The sequence below is a fragment of the Macadamia integrifolia genome, chromosome 5 (assembly GCF_013358625.1).
Source record: "Macadamia integrifolia cultivar HAES 741 chromosome 5, SCU_Mint_v3, whole genome shotgun sequence".
Taxonomy (NCBI): Eukaryota; Viridiplantae; Streptophyta; class Magnoliopsida; order Proteales; family Proteaceae; genus Macadamia; species Macadamia integrifolia.
The window spans coordinates 34,695,004-34,716,368 of NC_056561.1; the positions used below are offsets into that span (position 1 = coordinate 34,695,004).

Genomic DNA, 21,365 nt, shown 5'->3' on the forward strand with positions numbered 1-21,365 from the left:
GGAGAGACAAGAGCAAGAGAAAGAGAAGAGTATCCTTTTTAAGATGTTCCAATCTAACTGTTTCAATGTCTAGTAAGGGAATGAGGCAGGTTAGGTTTGATGAGGCTTAACAAGGTTTCTGTTTGGAATCTGTTTATGCTTTGTTTAATAATTGCCGTAACCATTCACATGGAATCTGTGGTTTATATCCTTAACTTTAGGATTGAGTTTAAATCAATGACACGTTGTTAACATATAATTGGAAAGTAAATAGATACTACTGAAATTTTATTCTTTCCAACAATATATTGCTTGTTAACTGAAAAGTTGATGTGTATCCACTCATCTTGGCCAATATTTATCGATACTCAGTTTCTTGTCTGAGAGAACTCACCAAAAGAGCAACCCAGTGCACGAGGCTCCCGCTACTGCAGGGTCTGGGAGGGGCAAATATACATAGCCTTACCCCCTGCTTCGCAAGAGAGGCTGTTCCAACTCACCATATTGCACAAACATGAACCAAACTGCAGGTCCCAGTCCACATTACGCCAACAAATAAAATAATCAACAAGCACACAACCATAACAGGAAGGGGGGAATCCAAAGTTTCCTTCATTTAAAATATTTTCTGCATAAACAATAAGAATTATCTTGAAACTGTGTTGAACCGGACATTTCTGGACGTAAATTCCATGTCATCTTGAGTGATAGAAGTTCCACATATTTCATATGTGTGTGTTTTTGGGGAATTGTGTTTTGGGGGAATTTCCTAGATCTACCAAATAGCAAAAGATTTACAAAACTAGTAGGTTAAAATTATGTTTTACACTTACAACTTCCAATTTGAAAAGATCTACCAAATCCCCATATGAGTAAAAAAAAAAAGCTAACTGAACTACATAAAATACCCCCAACATCCTTCTTCTTCTGATGACACGAAGGAACACCACTCCTCCACCCCCCCCCTTTCCCCCTCCCCTGCAACCATGCCCCACCCACATCCCTGCAAACAAGCCGCACACCACCACCACCACTCAGTCCTTCCCTCCCTCTCCCGCTCTCTCCCGCTACCCCTCCCTTCTTTGCAATCCGCCCCACCCTAGTTGAGAGATCAGGGTGTAGAAAGAAAATTAAGAGAATTGGAGCCAAAATCCACCACCGAGCATAATTCTTATCATGCTTATTGATTCTTTTAAAGCAATCTTTCAGTTGAAGCCAAGAATTTTATTTCATTCATGGCATTTTAATGTACAGTAGATACGGTCTTCTTAGTTGTCTCCTACTCTTCCTTTCCAACTAAATGAAGAATATGTAATATAAATTCTGTTTCTATGTGACAGTGCACTCATGTCCTCCCAATTCAGCTCTCAACAGTCCGAATTTTCAGGAAAAAAAAAACAACAAAATAAAAAACAAAGCAAAGAAAAGGGTTGACTATCATATTATTTTAATTCAAAGCAATACGAAAGAAATATAATTCTAATTAAAACCCAACTGGGATTTGTGATGGTTCAACGAACTACTACAAGAAACCAAACAAATCAATAATATTGTAGGGTAGGTTAGAGATTTTGAATCTGAATAAGAAAAAAACCAGAAAAAATCCAGATGAAAGAAAATTATATTTTTCTTTCCTCTGATCTTCAAATTAACACAAATCAAGCCAAAACAACCCACGACATATAAGAGAGAACCAAAAAAATTCTTGAACTTCAACTTGTGTGCAACAAATATCCAAAACAGAAACTTAATTAAAAACCTGAGGTGAGGAGAAAAGATAAAAAATGCAGAGAGGGGTATGGGTGGTGGTGGTGCGAGGCAGGTTAGCAGGGAGGAGGGTGGGGCGGGGTTGCAGGCGAGGGCGGAGTAGGGAGTGGTGTTCATTGGAGGATAAAAAAGAAGAATGAAGGAGAGGTATTGGGGGTACTTTTGATAGTTCGTTTAGCTTTTTTTACTCATATGGGGATTTGGCAAATCTTCTCAACATTGGATGTTGTGGTTGTAAGACATAATTTTAACCTACCATGTTTCGTATATCTTTTTGTTATGTAGTAGATCTAGGCAATTCCCCCTTGTATTTTTTTTTTTTGCCCTTTTGGGGCAGGGGGAGGGTTTGATTACCACATTTCCCATAAAGTTTAGATAACCGTCGCCTCCTAACGCCATTGTTATACAATGAATCATCTGCCAAAGAATACAATATCAATGACAATTTGAAGGTACAACTTCGTTCACAAAACAGCATCTGACATATTGGACAATAATGAGATTTCCAAATCAATATTGCAGAACATAACACACAGACATAAATAAGTACAGCTTCTAAAAACAAAAAATCAATTTTCCTTTTGGTAAGCCTGTGAAGAATGTGTTGTTGCAGTACAGGTCATCAACTGAGAAATGGCCAACCCCAAGTACACAAATAGCAAATCTGTAAACCAGTAAGCACCAACCTTGTGAAGGGCAATCCTCGCTCAATAACAGGAGAAGCATCCATCAAACAAGACATGCCAGAATACATTTCTTTATCCATTAGGAGAAAAGCAAAGGTCTTGTCACCCACAATGGCCTGTCATTACAAATTAATTGTCAGAAAATAAAAATGTACCATGATTTATGTAGAAGGAAAGGTAACCCGTGAAATTTTGAGAATTTCATAGGTGGTTGTTTCTGGCTGTTGAGAAGACAAATACACCCCCAGGAAGGAACATTTCCTTTGGTAAAGAAGTCCTATCTAGTCCCTCTGAAGAGTTGCTCTATATAATAATGACCCAATCACCCTCTTCTTTATGACATTACAGCACTGACCACCAAATTAAGTGACAAGAAGGGCCAACAGATAGCAGGACATTCACCCACAGAATGAAATAAATAATACCTGATCATGACTCTCAGCATATGAAATGCACTTTTCAGTGTATCTCCTGTTTCTCAAGGTCCATGAAATTTCTTTCATTAACCATTCTTCATCCCTCTTGTTCTTCAAGCATTCAATCCACTTGTCAGGGATGGCCATCGCAGACGGTAATCAAAACCGATTCCCCCCTCAGACACAGGTTGAGCCAGAGCTGGCATACCTGATACATCTTCAGATATCACAGTTGCATCTGGCAAGATGTTATGAATCAGGCAATTGGCCAGCATTAAATAAACAACAGCATCAACATCAGTCACTTCACTGAAGTCCTCATTATAGTTTCCAGTAAATACTGTATCGATTCCATGGTGATGATACAACATTGATGTTACACCATCAAATCAAAACCCATCAAACTGGAACTCCTCAAGCCACCATATCTCAACTCTCAAGTTGGACAGATGAAAGCGTAGAACTTCCCAGTTAGCGTAATTAAATAATCGGCTATCCCAGAGCTTATGGTACCCCTGATTTCCAGTGTGAAAGTAAGACTCCTGAGAGCTTTGGCCGACATCATAGCCATTAAGACCATCAGTCACATTGTTACTTGTATGGCTGTGAACAACATCCATCAGGACCTTCAAACCTAAGCTATGAGCTTTGTCAATGAGATATTTGAGGTCTTCAGGGGACCCAGATCTACTGCTAACGGCAAAAAAGTTTGTAACATGATAACCGAAGGATCCATAGTTGGAATGCTCCATAATAGCCATCAACTGGACAGTGTTATAGTTGTTGGACTGTATACAAGGCAACACATCATCAGCAAATTCTCTATATGAATTTATGCAGGGTTCTGAGCTACTCATTCCTACATGATCCTCATATATACGTGGTGCCTTTGGCTTAGAAGGGCGAGGGTGTTTGAATTCATACCTGCATAATAAAATGAAGGCAACAGGCCTATCAACAGTTTGCTTTTGGATGGTTTAACTGAGGGAGATATTCATTGACCCCTTGTCATTAAAGAAGCAGAACCTAATAGTCATTGGGTCCTTGGAAATTTAACTTCAAGCAATAACAAACGGTATTAAACAATAAACCTCTAATTCGAAACTAAAGGGTCTAGGCAGGAGTTCCTAATATATTGCAACTGCTTTATTTTTTGGATTTTTTAGTCCTCTTTTCCCCCTTCATAAAAATAGGGGGAAAAAAGGGAAGAGGAAATAAAGAACAAGAATGAGGACCTTTCTGAAGGTGGTGGGACCCAGTACACACAATCATATGGCGTTGCAAATCTGGTGGTGTCTACAGTGGCATATTTTATCCATGCAGGAATTCGATCAATCCATACTCCATTCACATGCTTGAAACGAAACTTGACCCTTGAATTGTGTGGAATGGATGGATTTCCACCAGAATCAGGAATCTTGATAGCCCAAATACCAAACTGGATCTGTGGTTGGAACCATCCCATCCATTGAAGTCACCAATAACTTGTGCTTCCCTACACTAAGTTCTCCAGTTAAAACAGAAACTTTTGGGGGGCGGGGGGGGGGGGGGGCAATTAGTTTTTATACTGAATATATTTGCTTACATTTTTCAACTTGCGACATAAGAAGCAGTAGAGCACTGGTGCTAGTGCACAAATTACAGGTCAGTGAAGATTATGAATATTTTATGATGATGTTGGGGAAGCCTAGTACTTCATCAAGAAAACATAATGCCACCGCCAACATGCAATGGCAGGAGTTACAAGAAGAGAAAAGCCACTTAAAAAATGGAGTAGGACTTGGTCAAAGAATTTACTGTGCAGCAGGAGCCCACTCACGGTACACAATGCCATTTTCTTCTCTGTTAAACCCGAATTTCAAATAACCTGAGGAAAGGGGGGAAGGAACAAACAGAAACAAGTAATCAGAGCTATTTGTGGGTCAACATAATACTTTCATAAAGAAACTCACAGGTGACATTAATGGAAATCAGAAGGGTCCAATTGATGGATCAAAAAGGAAGTCTTCTAGCCCAAACATCAACCAGATCAGAAGAGAAAAAAATCTTCTGATATATAAAATTTATTGGTGGACCATCACTCTCCTTTTAGATATCAAGAAAAAAAAAACCATCTGATTGATATGAGTCTAATTTAAACAGAACAATCTTGTAGCGAGCAGTGAAGCACCATGAATAATCAGAGTGACGAACTGGGGTTAACATGTCTAGTACAGACCCAAGAAAGAAGAAAAACCAGGTGAATATACATAACCGTGGGAAAAGAAAACATGAATGTTCTGCATTTGAACTTAACCTTGTGCAAATTCTTCCAGACCTCCTTCATATTTTTCAATTAGTTTCTTCTGCTCCACATATCTTGCTATCCTATATCTGAAGTGATCTTTAAATGGTTCCAAGCCTGGATCCAAACTCATGATTCCAATATTTTCTCTATCTTTTTCAATGTTTGCCATTGCTGAGCATTCATCAGTTAAAAGGGACGATATTGCAGAATTGTGCACAGACTATTAAAGCAAAAAAAGCAAAAGATCAGAACTTATTCAGTTGGTGTTCACCCAAACTCTAAATCACAGCAGAAATAAAATTTTCCTCTTCGAAGGAAATAGAAGAAAAGAGAATATAGTCAAAATTTTACAGCCAAAGTAGTATTCTTTATGGTCCCTCCAATTTAAAAGTCATTTTGCACTATTTTTGCCTTCTGTTTCTGTTAAAAAGAAGCACAATCCATAAATGCAAAAATTCATGTCACGGTTTAAGGATGCATGAAGTCGATAGTCTATGCTTCCACCATAAGCATAAAAGATTGTAGGACCCACCAATCACATAGATCTTTCATGTTAGAAGTCAACCCAACAAAATGAACTTAACCATCCCAAATGTTGGAACTTTCATAAGTAATGAAACACAAGTTCTTAACTGTTAGAAATACAAAATAATTAGGATTTCTAGTGGATTCCCAAGTCCAAGGAGACATTTCTAGGTGGCAATATATATATATAGATCACTTTGGAGGACCATCTAACGGAGTATCCCAGATTGGTCCCAACTATGTGAATTGCGCCACAATGTTGATGCCAAAAGGAAGAACCAGCACAGCAGCCCCTTCCCTTGGACACTCCAGTGACTCAACCAAAAGTATCTTAATAGGAATTTTCTTAAAAGCAAAAGGAAATCATATAGACCTGGAAAACAAATTATTTTACTGAAGTGCAAAACAAAAATTTGGTAGACAACTTCCAAATGGATCACACCACCCTCATCATATGGCTGGATTGTTATCCTAACTCAAACCATGCTCAAATATGCTTATAATTCATAGAATATAAAAAGAAAACAAATATAAAATACAAAATAAGTTTCAGAAGTCTCCAGGAAATTATATTTTACATTAAAATCAAAGGAATCTTTCTTCTCTCATATTTGTGAATTCCTTACACACAAAGGATTGTATATGGACTATGAAATCTAGGTTTTGCTCTAGATAAATATCAATCCATGACTATAAAATAACATTGAATGAATCACACTATGTTAACCAATGATTGGAAACGAAAAAAATTTCAGACCTGCTAAAATCACATTATTCAGGAATGAGACTTGACCTTCATCAAACTACATAAATTGTATGGGTTGATTCAACCATTATGTCAACAATATCAACACATCTTCCCATGTTAATGTAGAACTAGATTTGAAAAACCAAACTAGACCCAAACTAGACCCAAACTGCAGGATCTTTTAAACCAAAGAATAACCAAATAACCTCCACAATAATTCACAGCAGGCTAGTAATAAAACTGAGATAACAGATTAAGGTACTGACAGTCAATATTAATAAATCCAGGAATACTGTAGTCAACTAAAAGCCAAGGATTTAGTGATTCAAATCACCTAATTAAGAGGCTAAACAATAGACCTTATGATCAACTCCTTTTCAGCAAGACAAAACAGAAATCAGAACTCAAATCTGGACAGGGAATTACAATCGGCCAGAACTGGAGAAAATCCAGATCTAACTATCTACTGGTCTGATCTGCCTTAAATCTGGATCGAGTTCCCTTCTAGATGGGTGCAACACTCAGTCCAAAGTACAGAGCCATCAGATGGCTGATGCTCAAAAACAGAGAGGGTCAGTGGAAGAGAACCAGAATGTCTTTACCCAGAATTTTGCAGAAGAAAGTCAGATCACTTACCTGAGATGCAGCAGGAGCTTTGAACAATAAGAAAACCAGAGAATAAAGAAGATCCACTCGGACTTCTCGCCGCAGAGTGTCAACTGGATCAAACACCAGCCCCTACACCTTGGTCAGACACAAGGAAACCCCAACAGAGGATAGCGGCAGCAGCAGCTTGTAAATTTTCATTAATTCAAATCGTGGGCATGAGAGAGCCCTTTCCTTTATTTATAATGATGGGGGTGTTTACAAATAATAGCGACTCATAAGCTACTAAATCTGAGTTACTAAAAACTACTCACATGTAGTTACTAAAAACTGAAATTGTAAACTAATGAAAAAGAAAACTAAATATAGACTGAAATTAGCAACTACTTAAGACAGGAATTAGAAACTAATTAGAGGACTAAAATTAGAAACCAAATAATAATCTAATATCCCCCATCACTAGCCCAAACTGTGGGCTATCATCTTCTAGATCTGGTTGACCCAGTCAGCCACTTGGGTCAACCCTTTTGTTCCTTCTTGTGTAGACCTTCGGTGCTGCATCAACTCTCCCCAGCTTGAAAACATTCGTCTCCAACAAATGGACAAGGGACATGTAACGCTCATATAATTCGGGATCAAGCCTCTTGAAGTCATCAGCATAAATCCAAGTACAATCACTACGAGGACGGCCCTTCCACTTAACAAGAAAAGTGTGATAACCGGTGCCACGGCGGGAGGTCTTGTAATTATCATCCAAGACTTCTTCAATAACTTCAGAAGTAGGTGGCTTCAGTTGGGGCAGTCTCAACATTTGCTCCATGTCTCAATCATCCGAATGGTGCTCAACATAAAGGTGAAGATCAGCCACATTAAACACGTTGCTTATGGTCATGTCATCAGGCAATTTAAGCACATAAGCATTAGGTCCTATACGTTTCAGCACCTTATAGGGACCCAACTCCCGTGGATGTAGCTTAGTATTGACACTTGTCTAAAACCGCTCAGGATTTACTCGAATCATCACCATGTCCCCAGGTTTGAACTCCACGTAACGCCGATGACGATCAGCAGAAGCCATATTGACCTCATTGTTCAAGGCAATAAATACGTTGTCGGACTTTGGCATGCACTTCAGTAATATGGCGCAAGAACTCATTAGCCTCAATACCAACTTGAGCTTAGCGTGGGAGTGACATAAGATCAATAGGACGCTTAGGCTAAACCCCAAGCAACATCTCAAAAGGGGTACGACCCGTTGTCCTATTCATTGAGCTGTTGTAGGCAAATTCTGTAATATCAAGAATGGAAGGCCATGTCTTCTCATAATCTCAAACCAATACCTCAACAAATTTCCCAAGCTACGGTTCACCAACTCTATCTGTCCGTCCATCTGTAGATGAAATGCAGTTGAAAAGTTCAGCTTTGTATTTGTCTTCAACCACAATGTCTTCCAAAAATAACTTATGAACCTAACATCACGGTCAGACACAATACTAGTTGGCAGTCCATATAGTAGCACTACCTCCTTTAAGAAGAGCTTTGCAACCTGATAAGCATCAAAAGTCTTGCGACAAGGTACGAAATGAGACATCTTAGAGAAACGATCCACAACCATCATAATGGAATCATATCGTTCTCTAGTAGGGGGTAGTCCAAGAACAAAATCCATGCTAACATCAAGCCACGGTGCATGAGGCACAGGTAGTGGAGAGTATAAACCTATGTTCTGTTTTCCTCCTTTTGCCAACTAACATACACGGCACCTCTTAATCACATGATCGACATCCTTTGCAATGCATGGCCAATAATATCAATCCGTCACCTGTGCAAGAGTCTTATCCTGCCCAAAATGTCCTCCCAATCCTCCTCTATGTAACTACGGTATGATGTGATGACGTAGGGAAGAGTTTGGAATACAAATCCGCGTGCCAAAGAATAAGTACCCATCATGAATGGAGTACTTTAGGTGTTGTCCACCCTGTTGCAACTCTGCAAAGATAGTGCTGAAATCAAGATCATATATGTACTCACCCCATATCTGATCAATTCTAATAACATATGCTGAAAATGTATTAAGTGTGAGCACTTTCCGATAAAATGCATCAGCCACTATGTTCTCTTTCCCCGCCTTGTATTTTATAGCAAATATAAACTCCTGCAAGTAAAGCTACCCATTTGGCATGCCTGTGGCTAATTGACTTCTGTGAGTGAAGGTGCTTCAAGGCCTCATGATCAGTGTACAAAATGAACTCCTTACCTATGAGGTAGTGTCTCCAATGGCGTAACACTTGGACGACTGCATACAACTCCAGATCATATGTCGAATAGCGCTTCTTGGCCTCATTCAATTTCTCGCTACAGAAAGCGATGGGATGTCCTCCTTGCATTAACACTCCCACTAGCCCAACATGTGAAGCATCGATAGCTACCTCAAATACTCTGTCAAAATCTGGTAGGCGTAGAATGGGTGCCTCTGTCATCTTCCTCTTCATAAGAGCAAAGGCTTTTGTCACTGCAGTTGTCCATTCAAACTTCCCCTTACTTACCTTTATACATTCAGTGATGGGTGCCATAACTGCACTGAAATTCCGAATGAATCTCCTATAAAAGGAAGCCAAACCATGGAAGCTATGGACTTCTATTAGTGCCTTAGGTATAAGCTAATCAGTGATGCTCTTAATCTTCTCCGGTAGCTTCAACCCCTTTTGATGACACTATAAATCAAAGGAATACAACCTTAGGCAGCATAAAGGAATACTTCTTGAGATTAATGTATAACTTCTCTGCACAGATTACTCTCAAGACATGCCTTAAGTGATCCATATGCTCTTCTTGGTTCTTACTGTATATCAAAATATCATCAAAATAAACAACCAAAAAGTGACCAATAAAATGACGAAGTACCTGTGTCATAACTCGCATGAAGGCGCTAGGTGCATTCGTCAAACCAAAAGGCATGACTTTCCACTCGTACAAGCCAGCCTTGGTCTTGAAGGCGGTCTTCCACTCATCTCCAGAACGGATGCGAATTTGATGATAACCACTCCTCAGATCTAATTTGAAAAAGACCTTTGCCTCGGATAGCATATCCAACATATTATCTAATCGTGGTATAGAAAACCTATACTTGACTATTATCTTGTTGATAGCACAGTTGTCCACACATATACGCCAAGAACCATCCTTCTTCGGCTTGAGTAAAGTTAGTACTGCACAAGGACTTAAACTCTTCTCAATGAAGCCCTTCTGTAATAACCCATCCACTTGTCATTTTAGCTCGGCATGTTCAGTAGGACTAAGTCTGTAAACAGGAAGGTTGGGTAAAACCGAACCGGGTACCAAGTCGATAGCATGTTGTATGTCACGCATGGGAGGTAGCTCATTTGGGAGATCATCAAGGACTAAGTCAGAAAAATCAGATAAGAGCTCTATAATTGGTGCACTATATGTTACCTTAGGTTGGGGAGTGACTTCCCGAGTAACAAGAGCCATAACCATTCCAGTCTTATGACTTATGTGTAAGAAATGCTTGCGGGGAATAACTAGCAACTCCTTTGTGGGCATAGCTACCACCTTTTTCTCAATGTCAATGTCAATGTCCTACCGTATTTCAGTCGGCACATTTATCGGCTAGAAAGTTGTAGGAACACCCTTCTATATGAAGGTACACAGATTTTTCTTCCCTCCAACCATGGCATCATTGTCATACATCTAGGGATGACCAAGTAATACATCTATGATTTTCATTGGGATCACATCACGCCAAACTTTCTCTTCATACCGGTAAAGTTTCAAAGGAACTGAGCACCTCTTGTTCACCTCCAAGGTATTACCATTCAGCAAGGATACCTTATAAGGTTGAGGATGTGGGTCAAATTTCAAGGTTGCTTTCTTCACAAAGGCTTCAAAGACAATGTTGACACAACTGTCACTATCAATTATAATCTGACAAGTATGCTCACCTGACTTCATACAACTATAGAATATACAGTTACGTCGCCAATCCTCTCCTTTGGTTTCAGCCACCAAAATGCGAGTGACAATATGTATTCCATGAGTGCCATCCTCATTAATGTCCTCCATGTCATAGTCATATCCACCATCATCATCGTCATCTAACGGGTAAGGGTAAAGAGCTGATTCACCTTCCTCATTGGAGTCTTCAACTTCAGCTACTGCATTAACCCTCTGCTTATGTGGGCAAGACTTAGCAAAGTGTCCTATCTCTTGGCAATGGAAGCACTGTACCTTATTACTACCTGTCATGGGTGTCTTTCCTTTGTGATCAGCCCATGGAGGAAAAGTGGACTTTGGGGGTGCTGAGCTACTAGGTTTAGTGGCTGAAAAATTTTTCATAACCTCCCCAGCTTGGAAACCAAACCTTCTTCCTAGCTGTGCTATAAGCTTCTTTGCTTGTAGGGCATTATCAAAGCAATCCCTTACTGAGTACACATCAACACCAATTCCCCTGTTGATTTCAGCTCACAATCCCAGTCGAAACTGAGTTAATAGTTGCCTCTCATTCTCCCTTATGCATGTGCGAGAATAAAGTGCATCAAACCTGTTCATGTACTCTGCAACAGTCATAGTCCCTTGACAAAGAGAATTCAGCTAGTCTTGTATGTGAGCTCTGAAGTTGCGTGGCAAGTATTTGTCAGATAGTTCAAGCTTCATCTCCTCCAAAGTGGTAGGCTCTCTACCACAGTCTTCCAACTCTCGCTCATAAGTTCTCCACCAATCACGAGCAGCCTCAACTAGCTTAGCACGAGCTAGTTTCATCTTCTGTTTCTCAAGTAGGTCATAGTAGTTAAAGTAATCATCCAAAGCAACTACCCAATCATAGAACACTTGAGGGTCATGTCTTCCATCAAACTCCTTCAAGTCAAGCTTAACCTTCTGTGAGTCTCTTGAGTACCTCTGCTGTACAGGACGTTCAATCTCAAAGTATCCCCTTATGTGTTCTTCAAAAGTAGGTTGCTCCACAGGAACCCTCTGTGGTGCTCTCAGATTAGGGATAGGTCTCCTATTAGCCAACTGAGCAGTTACATTCAATGGGGCTTCCACTTCAGGTGGTGTATGAGAATCACTGGTATGTTGTTGTGATTGGGTCTCCATAGCCAACAACCTTACATTCAGTTCAGTCCACAAAGCTTGTTCAGCCTTCAATTCATTTTTCATATTCTGTAGCATCTTCATAATAGAAGCTAGGGTGGGAGTGTTCTCAGCCATCCTCTAATACCACTTAATGTAGGACTAAATTTGAACACCCAAACTAGACCCAAAATAAAAGAATTTTTAAACCAAAGAACAAAAAAATGACCTCCATAATAATTCACAGCAGGCTAGTAATAAAACTCAGATAACAGATTAAGGTACTGACAGTCAATATTAATAAATCTAGGAATACTGCAGTCAACTGTTGCCAAGGATTTAGTGATTCAAATCACCTAATTAAGAGGCTAAACAATAGACCTTATGATCAACTCCTTTTCAGCAAGACAAAACAGAAATCAAAACCCAAATCTGGACAGGGAATTACAATCGGCCAGAACTGGAGAAAATCCAGATCTAACTATCTACTGGTCTGATCTGCCTTAAATCAGGATCGAGTTCCCTTCTAGATGGGTGCAATACTCGATCCAAAGTACAGAGCCATCAGATGGCTGATGCTCAAAAACAGAGAGGGTCGGTGGAAGAGAACCAGAATGTCTTTACCCAGAATTTTGCAGAAGAAAGTCAGATCACTTACCTGAGATGCAGCAGGAGCCTAGAACAATAAGAAAACCAGAGAATCAAGAAGATCCACTCGGGCTTCTCACCGCAGAGTGTCAACTGGATCAAACACCAGTCCCTACACCTTGATCAGACACAAGGAAACCCCAACAGAGGATAGTGGCAGCAGTAGCTGCAGCTTGTAAATTTTCATTAATTCAAATTGTGGGCATGAGGGAGCCCTTTCCTTTGTTTATAATGATGGGGGGTGTTTACAAATAATAGCAACTCAGGAGTTACTAAATCTGAGTTACTAAAAACTACTCACATGTAGTTACTAAAAACTGAAATTGTAAACTAATGAAAAAGGAAACTAAATATAGACTAAAATTAGAAACTACTTAAGACAGGAATTATAAACTAATTAGAGGACTAAAATTAGAAACTAAATAATAATCTAATATCCCCCATCACTAGCCCAAACCGTGGGCTATCATCTTCCAGATCTGGTCGACCCAGTCAGCTACTTGGGTCGACCCTTTTGTTCCTTCTTGTGTAGACCTTCGGTGCTGCATCACATGTCTTGAGAACCTCAGTTTGGAAAGGAAATACAAGTTTCCATGCAATTTTCTAAACCCAAGATATACCCAAAGTTGACTGTGGTTTGATTACGTCTAAATAGTCTCTTGAGGCCTGAGGATAACAGAAAGAACTTTGACCAAACCATTAGTACACTAACTTATGTTCAATTACACAAACTTAAAAAAAATAAAAAATAAAAAAAAAATACAACCAACAAGTAACAACAATCCAAACATGTGACTATCACTCATCAAGCTGAAATATATGATTCTTGGTTTTGGCAGTAAATTAAACATTTTGTATGATAATATAGAGAGATGATGGTGCTAAATAATAGACATACAACATTTTATATCGCAAACTTTATAATATATTGATGTATCTTTCATATCCAGTTTCAACTGAAAAGTTTAATTGTTCCATCTGCTATTCAGGAAGAAAAAGATGAGTCTTATCATCAGAATATGTTTTATACCATTGCCAGAAAGGATTTAAAGATTCATATCACAGATCAGATTGATCCTGGGCCATAGAGATCCAAATTGTTCTGCATCTGACAAACCAAACAAAATATTGGCCAAACCAAGAAACAAGAGCCCAAAATACACAATGGATCAGCCAGTTCAATCAATCCAGTATCAATCTTTTATCATTGTTGCCATTAAATCCATAGAGATAGATTGATCCATTTATTCCTTCTAGCAACTCTTAACAACTCTACAAGATCCTGGCTCCAAACGTTCACAATAAACTTAGGCTTTGTAAGATTTTGAGGTGTTTGCCTAATTCGTCATTAGAAATACATATAGGTTTTTAGGTGTTCGCCCAATTCATCATTAGCTATAAATAAATGCTTTTTTAGGTGTTTTACCTTACAGTAATATAAAGCCATTAATTATTAAGAAAATGATGTAGGCTACAAAGGACTGGATTCTTCCATGGTTACCAGTCTCCATGTGGAGCCCTTAGATCTGCATTAACCTTATATATGTAGAATTGATCTATAGCTAGCAAATACTATCTGCACATGCAAATTGGGTGATGGACAGCAGGATCTCAGCTGTGCAAAGGGATCCAGGCCCATATAGTGGTGGCCCTAGTGCATCAAAGGGATGCCAGCCATGCATCATCTGACACAATGTCAGCTTAGCATTTTCTTTGTGGTTGAAAAGTTTGAAACTGAAGCAATTGATTTTTTCCAGTGGACCTTGATTTGCAAAGTTTTTGAATAAAGTTTTCCATAGTCCAAGTATTTCTCTATAGTTCAATCCATGTGAAACGTATACATTTTGAAAAACATTAAAAGAGGGAGGGCATGTTTCATTGCCATCCACCTATGTATCGGAACGGGAAAATTAAAATTGTCAATCCAGCCAAGAATAATCAAATAGCAACAACTCAAAATCAGATTTTTTTTTTTTTTTTTTTTTTTTTTGGAAAGAAAGCTCCTAATCAGATTACAACAACTTCAATTTGAGCTGAAATTGAAATAAAACATATTCAACCAGCAAAAAAGTTCCAGGAAAAAAAAAAAAAAGAGAGAGAAATGAAAAGGGATAACGGGCAGAATTTTACCAACCTTCAAAATACCGAAAGTAAAGGGATTCAATCCAGAAGATCATCAGCAAAGACAAGCAGGAGCAGACACCATCTAAGTTCAGCCAATTACAGTGACAGCCATTAACTTAAGTTAGAACAATATACGTGTCCATTGGTGGAATTTTGGCAGACCCATTGGCAGAAAAACCACAATACGAAATTCAGGAAAAGAAAGAGAAGGAAAATGAACAGCAGGTGAACTCATTGATAAAACACAGTAAAATCGCTAGCAGAGCTTCACTTCAGACACAAACCTATGATGGAACCTGAAGCAAAAGACCGTGCTGCATTCCTGGATCATGGATGTGAGTATATGAATCAACAGAGTCTCCGGAACTCAATAGTCCCGTACACAGAAAGAAGCATAAATTCAACACCATAATATATCCTTCAGAAAAGCCCAGAATCAACCAAAATTCAAGAACAACGAGTTACACCTTTCTGCAGCTTTTCCAGGAAGACGATGAAGGCCCAATAACATGCGTCTGCGTAAAAGCAGAACTGTGCATCTTCTCTTTCTCAGGTGCTTCACTCTCTGAGCTTGTCTCTCTTCAAGAAGCAGAACATAAAGTAAACGTTTGATTCAGCCGCTTGCGAGTTGAGCTATAAACATCGTACACGGTTTTTGTCTCACACCTTGGACCGTGAATGATATAAGCTACAGCCAAAAATCATACGACGCCCGAAAATGAAAAAGTGATGGGTTGTAAGCTACACAAAATTGTGGGAGTTCCTGTACGACGGTTCGTGCAAGATCAGACAAGAAAATCTCTCAACCTCCTATTCTTCACTCTCATTTAATTCTTATATAGGTATTCTTAAGTCCCATTTAATTGTTTCCATTCATGAGCGTACGGTCCGGTGAATCTTCCTCATTGTAATTCCATAATGTTTGTGTGTTTTAAATATTGAGGGAGGTTCTTCAGTTGATTTCCCTAACAAAAAGATCCTCTCAAATTAATTTGGTTTTCAATTAGTGATCCAATAGTTGGGAAAACCCGGGACACACATCCCAATACATACCAAAATGTTTTGATAAATTTTAATCCTTTTGTGTATGCTTATACATCAGTCCTTGTTCTTACTATCTTAGAATAAGAGGGATGGCTAGGCTTTGTAATGGAAAACTATCCCATATGTGAATGTCAGATGGATTTTTTTTTTTTTTTTTTTTATTTTATTTTGTAGCCAAGGCCAGTGTGGCCTTAAGCTGGATTTGGCACCCAAAAGGACCAAGCGGAGTATGGGGAAGAGAAAGAAGGTGGCAAGCTCATATTGCCACCAAGGTTCGAAATCTCGTTTCGATGTTTCGGTGGGTTCAGAATCACCAAGTCGACAGTATTTTTTTTTACTCGGTTGACTATTTCGGTGGTCAAACGGTCATATTTTGACCTAAAACTTGGTGGACAACTTGTTTTAAGGTTAATAAACATGTTTAGAACATAAATTTATTATAAAAAAAATGACATTGTTTTAATTTTTCTTACATAAAATTATTTTTAATCAATTTTATAAAATATTGTAATGATATAATACAACAAAATCAAATATGGTATAACATAACAAGCATTATGTATGCTTCAAAACACTTTAATATTAATCTCTTATTTTTATTTTATTTTTAAAATCAAAACAGAATATTTTTCCCTATTTTTAAAATTATTTTTTAATTATTTAATCTATTTTCTAATTTTTTAAATATTAAATAAATAATTACAGATTGAAAAAGAAAATTCATTGCGAAAGAGTTGTAGAATAGCCAATGTTGAGTAATATATATATATATATATATATAATTGACTTCCATCAAAGGTATATTTACCATAAAAAGTACCAATTTTTATGTTAATGAAAAATACATTTTTAAACCAGAAAAATAAAAAAATAAAAAATTTTATGTACCAAACAAATATTTTGACTCCGTGAAGTCATAGATCAGCCTCTAGTGTCTAACATAAAAAAATTTAGTTCCATCAAACATGTATTTATGTACTATTCCAAAAAAAAAAATGGTTTTGGGGAAAGAACTTTACCTTTCCTAAGCTTGGAATGTATAGATCTTAATGTATGAGTGATTTGAAAAGCAATATGTGTGATGATGTGGCTAATTAGAAGCCAATAGGGTGACTTCATGTTCAAAATGCAAGACGGAACCGAGATTTCACCAAAACAGACGAGTAAAAGTCGAAAATCTCTCACTGAAATGAGGTATTTATAAGCCTTTACAATGTAACATTTCAGTATCTCGTCGAGACGATACCGATATCTCGACCGAGATACCGTAATTTCTACCAAGACCATGTACAAAATGTATTTCGTAGCCTATCTCGCTCAGAAAAAAAAAATCACGAAATAACCAAGATCTCGTGAGATTTTGAACCATGGTTGCCACTAATGGGAGGTAGGAGTCAATTATTCAATCTCCCTAGAACTACACCAAAACCCACTGGTTGGCAACTAATCAATGTGCTACAAGCAATTCTCCAATGCTAGATGAATCTTGAAAACTTAAACATGGGCCAGTCGATGCATATTACAAAATAGGATCCTCAAATCAGCGTTATGAGTGGAAATACTTGTGTAATAATTGGCCACAATCTCTAATCGAACAAAAATTTATAACAACAACATTCAAAACCTTATCTCAACTTAATGGGATCAGTTACATGGGGATTCCAAGCAAGGAAGAGTGTAAGGATCTATGCAAAAAGATTAACAATAGACTATAATAAGGTGTCAACCTGACACACTACTACAAATCAGCCACAGACTAATAACGATCAACTATAATAAGGTGTTGGATGTCTGTCTGACGTACCATATAGATCGGTCAAGCCAAAGCATCCTACATATATTACTTCCACCACCACTATAATCCATCATCCAACGTACTTTAATAAAAGAAGGAATGAGATAATAAAATCTTAATAGCCCTCACTAAGAACGAAAGTAACGACTCGCATACACAACTCCATATTGAAAACTATGTAATCACAAACAAATCCGCCTCAAAGCTAAATACGTAACACACAAATCCGCATTAGAAGCTAGGTACGCAACACACAACTCAAGCTGGAGATATCTATGAATAGCAGTTCAATGCACCAGCATAAAGCCCACCACCACAAACAAACCAATTGCAACTCACGTGCATTACATTCACCACAAAGGCAATCCACTACCAGACCTACTACAGTGTAATAAGGTTTTTGTAGAAGAAAGCCTGGTAGCCCCACCCAGCACAACCTAAACAATCTATACTTTGCATGAAAAATACACATAAGAAAATAAGAAAAAAAATTTCTTTTACCATGGGGTGAAGGAAATGTTCTTACATGTAGGGACATAAATGATTTGCCCCACATTATATGTTGATAAAGCACTCACAGTTCCCTAGTACCCTTTGGATACCGTCCAAACCCCTCAGTCGAGGGATTCTCTCTTAATCGTGGTGAAGGAAAAATACTCATGATTTTGTGTTATTAAATTGTGGTAAGGAGAAAGTTCTCTCTCCACATTCCACAAATATGTGACCTTATGATTGGACTCTTAGAGAATAAGTTCCACATACAAGATCCAACATTTATTGTATATGGTCATAAGTACTCTTCCCAATCCAATCTCATGCTCAAATGTCATGTCTTACGAGGTTCTCTCTTCATCCTAATTGAAGGGAAACTCATCCTTTTAATAAAGCATGCTACTAGTATTATTATTATTATTATGTTGGGGATCTCAGGGTCTTCAGGATAGGAAGCATGCTGCTAAAGTCGGGAAGAGAAGGAATAACCTGCAAAAGAAGTCGCTTTTAGTCCCAACCTTGGTCAAAAGTCAGATGTCTCATGAAAGGACTTACTCCTGCAGAGCTAGGGGAACTGAGGATGTTGAAACAGAAACTCATGGAGTAGTTAGAGGGACGGTAGCCTGCTCATGAAGTTGGTCTCCACTTCTCGAACCACTAGAAGTTTTAGAAACCCCAGAAGAAGCTTGTGGAGGAAGAATAATTTCCCCTACTGATCTCTTGGAGGGAGATTCAGATGAAGGTATCTCTGACAGAGAGCATTTGGACATCGAAGAAGCCAGTTTAGTTGGGGTGGCAACCAAGTGTTTCTCTCTTCTCAACCTTGTTGAGGGGACTTGGTCATCAAGAGAGTCTTCTAGTGCTAGTTCAGAGAATCCTTGGACTTCACTTGCTGTATTTGAAGAATCCTGAGTGGTGCCTCCATATGAGACAACTGAAACAAAAAAGGGAAATGTTAATGGTCGAACAAGTCAAAAGGTTTCCTACAATAACTAATGACCGAAGAGGGGCACACTCTCCATATTCATGTAAGCTCGGACATTAACCATGCCAACAATGGCCAAAGGAACATCCAGAAGAAAGGAGCTCATATCTCATAAAGCCCCAGTTATGACAGCCACACTTTACGGTATAGCTATAGAAAGAAATACCCTTGTGTCAGGACTAGACCGTAGACTCATGGCACATTCTAAACCCTTGACCGTTGCTCATGATTTTTCCTTAGAAAACGGCCCGAATTACATATAAAGCTCCCCAAACTCTACTATAAAAGAAAAAAAAGAGAGAAAGGGATACCCCTTGCCAAACGAAGACGATGCTTCTAGCTACCTTGACTCTACACATCAGCAAGAGAGACTGTATCTGTAGACACCCAATTTTGTCACCCTCCCCCATCTATAATGACTTATGGATCATGGACGCGACCTCTCGCTCCAATCAATAGAGATGACAATTGACTGAGGTAATCCAACCCAGAAATATTCCATACTCACCCTAAAATCCCAGAGAAAAGAAGGGTCCAATTATGACTTCTCATATACGAAGGAATCCAGTCCAAAGTGACTGTATGGATGAATAGTACTTGAAATCACGATTCCAACGATATATGGTGAGTAAAAAAATTGGACCATCTGATCTCTCGCAATCATTCCCAGAACATTACACCATGAGAACCCAAACCCTGCCTATGCAAGCACCCACGCCTTGCCATGAGCACCCAAAACCCCACCCATGCAAGCACACACATCTTGCCCTGGGCACCCAGCCCCAGCCTTGCACTCCCTAAGTGCACCAGCCCCATCCCTGTGCACCCCGCGTGAACCACCCCCACTGGCCGGTGCCCCTTCCCACTGGCTGGCACCCTCACCCATTGATCGGTGCCCCTGCCCGCTGCTCGGCACCTCCTCTCGCTGCCGAAGACCATGTTTGTTGTTCGATGCCCTCAACAGTGACCGGCATCCTCACTTCGATGACTGAATTTGTGAGGAGATTCCTTCTTCACCCGTTTGTGTACTCTGTGCCACCCCGCTAGCATAACTATTTGAAATTTGAAAGGTAACCGCAAGCGTATAGATCAGTGTAGCTACGGGTCGAACATAGGGAGAGCAACCACTTTATTTTTTTGCTTCTTTTAATAATGCGAAAGTGAACCGATTAATGATTGTGATCTAATTCTAACTACTGTCCTAAACATATGTATCTAAAATTACGTCCCAACCATTCATCATCTAAGAATTTAAATACGCAAGCCACGCAATTAAAATTAAATACATAAATAACTGAAAATAAACACCCAATGCAATTAAAAAGCAATGAAGGAAAAAAAATACTGAAATAAAAATAAAGTAAAAGAAAGGGGATAAAGCTAGAGAGAGGCTCATAAGTAGGTTTCTCTACTTAGCCCGAGGGATGCATCATAATATGAGCTTCCCTACTTGACCAGAGAGTCACCCTTACAAGGGTTACTCTACTTGGCTTTAGGGAAAGGGAGATAATTAAAATAAAAACAATAAAATAATGGTTCTATGGCTTGAAGGGGCAAAACCAACACATACACTAACCATGAACCTTGGGGAAAAGGAAAAACGATAATGTAATGACTGAAATTAAAATCCTAAATTAAAAAAGAAATGGTAGTCAGAAGAGGGAATGAGAGGGGGTGAGAAGACTATTGAAGGAGTCTACTTACTTGAACTTCAACCAACTGAAAACTTGATCGATTTGAGATACTACTAGTACTAAAAACCAAATCTGGAATAAACCAAATCTGAAATTTCTAGTAGTAGAGAAAACAAATCTGAAGAAAAAAATTAAACTTGAAAGACATGCTCCATAGCTTGTTCTTGTCACCTAGAACTAAGCCTAGAACTAGAACTTAAAAATTACAACTTTAATTGCTTAAATAATAAAAATAAGAGACTAAATCAAAAACAAAAGTGCTCGCATTAATTGAATAAAAAGAACTTACAAAGTGTTTAAAGCATAAACCTAGAACTAGAGCTAGAGAAAGAGAGAAAGAGCAACTAAAAAAAAAAACCTACGAAGAGAGAAGTAGAGAGGAAGAGAGGGACCACTCTTTAGGGTTTTGTGGATTCCCTTTTACAGGGAATAGGAGAGAGAGGAGGATGTCCAAGGGTGGATCCCCTTGGATGATTTT

General features: G+C 38.7%; 1 pseudogene; it reads right to left on the minus strand.

Moving 5' to 3' along the window:
• Positions 1-15,763, minus strand: part of LOC122079967 — a 35,890-nt pseudogene extending 20,127 nt beyond the window's left edge.
• Positions 15,764-21,365: the final 5,602 nt, after the last annotated feature.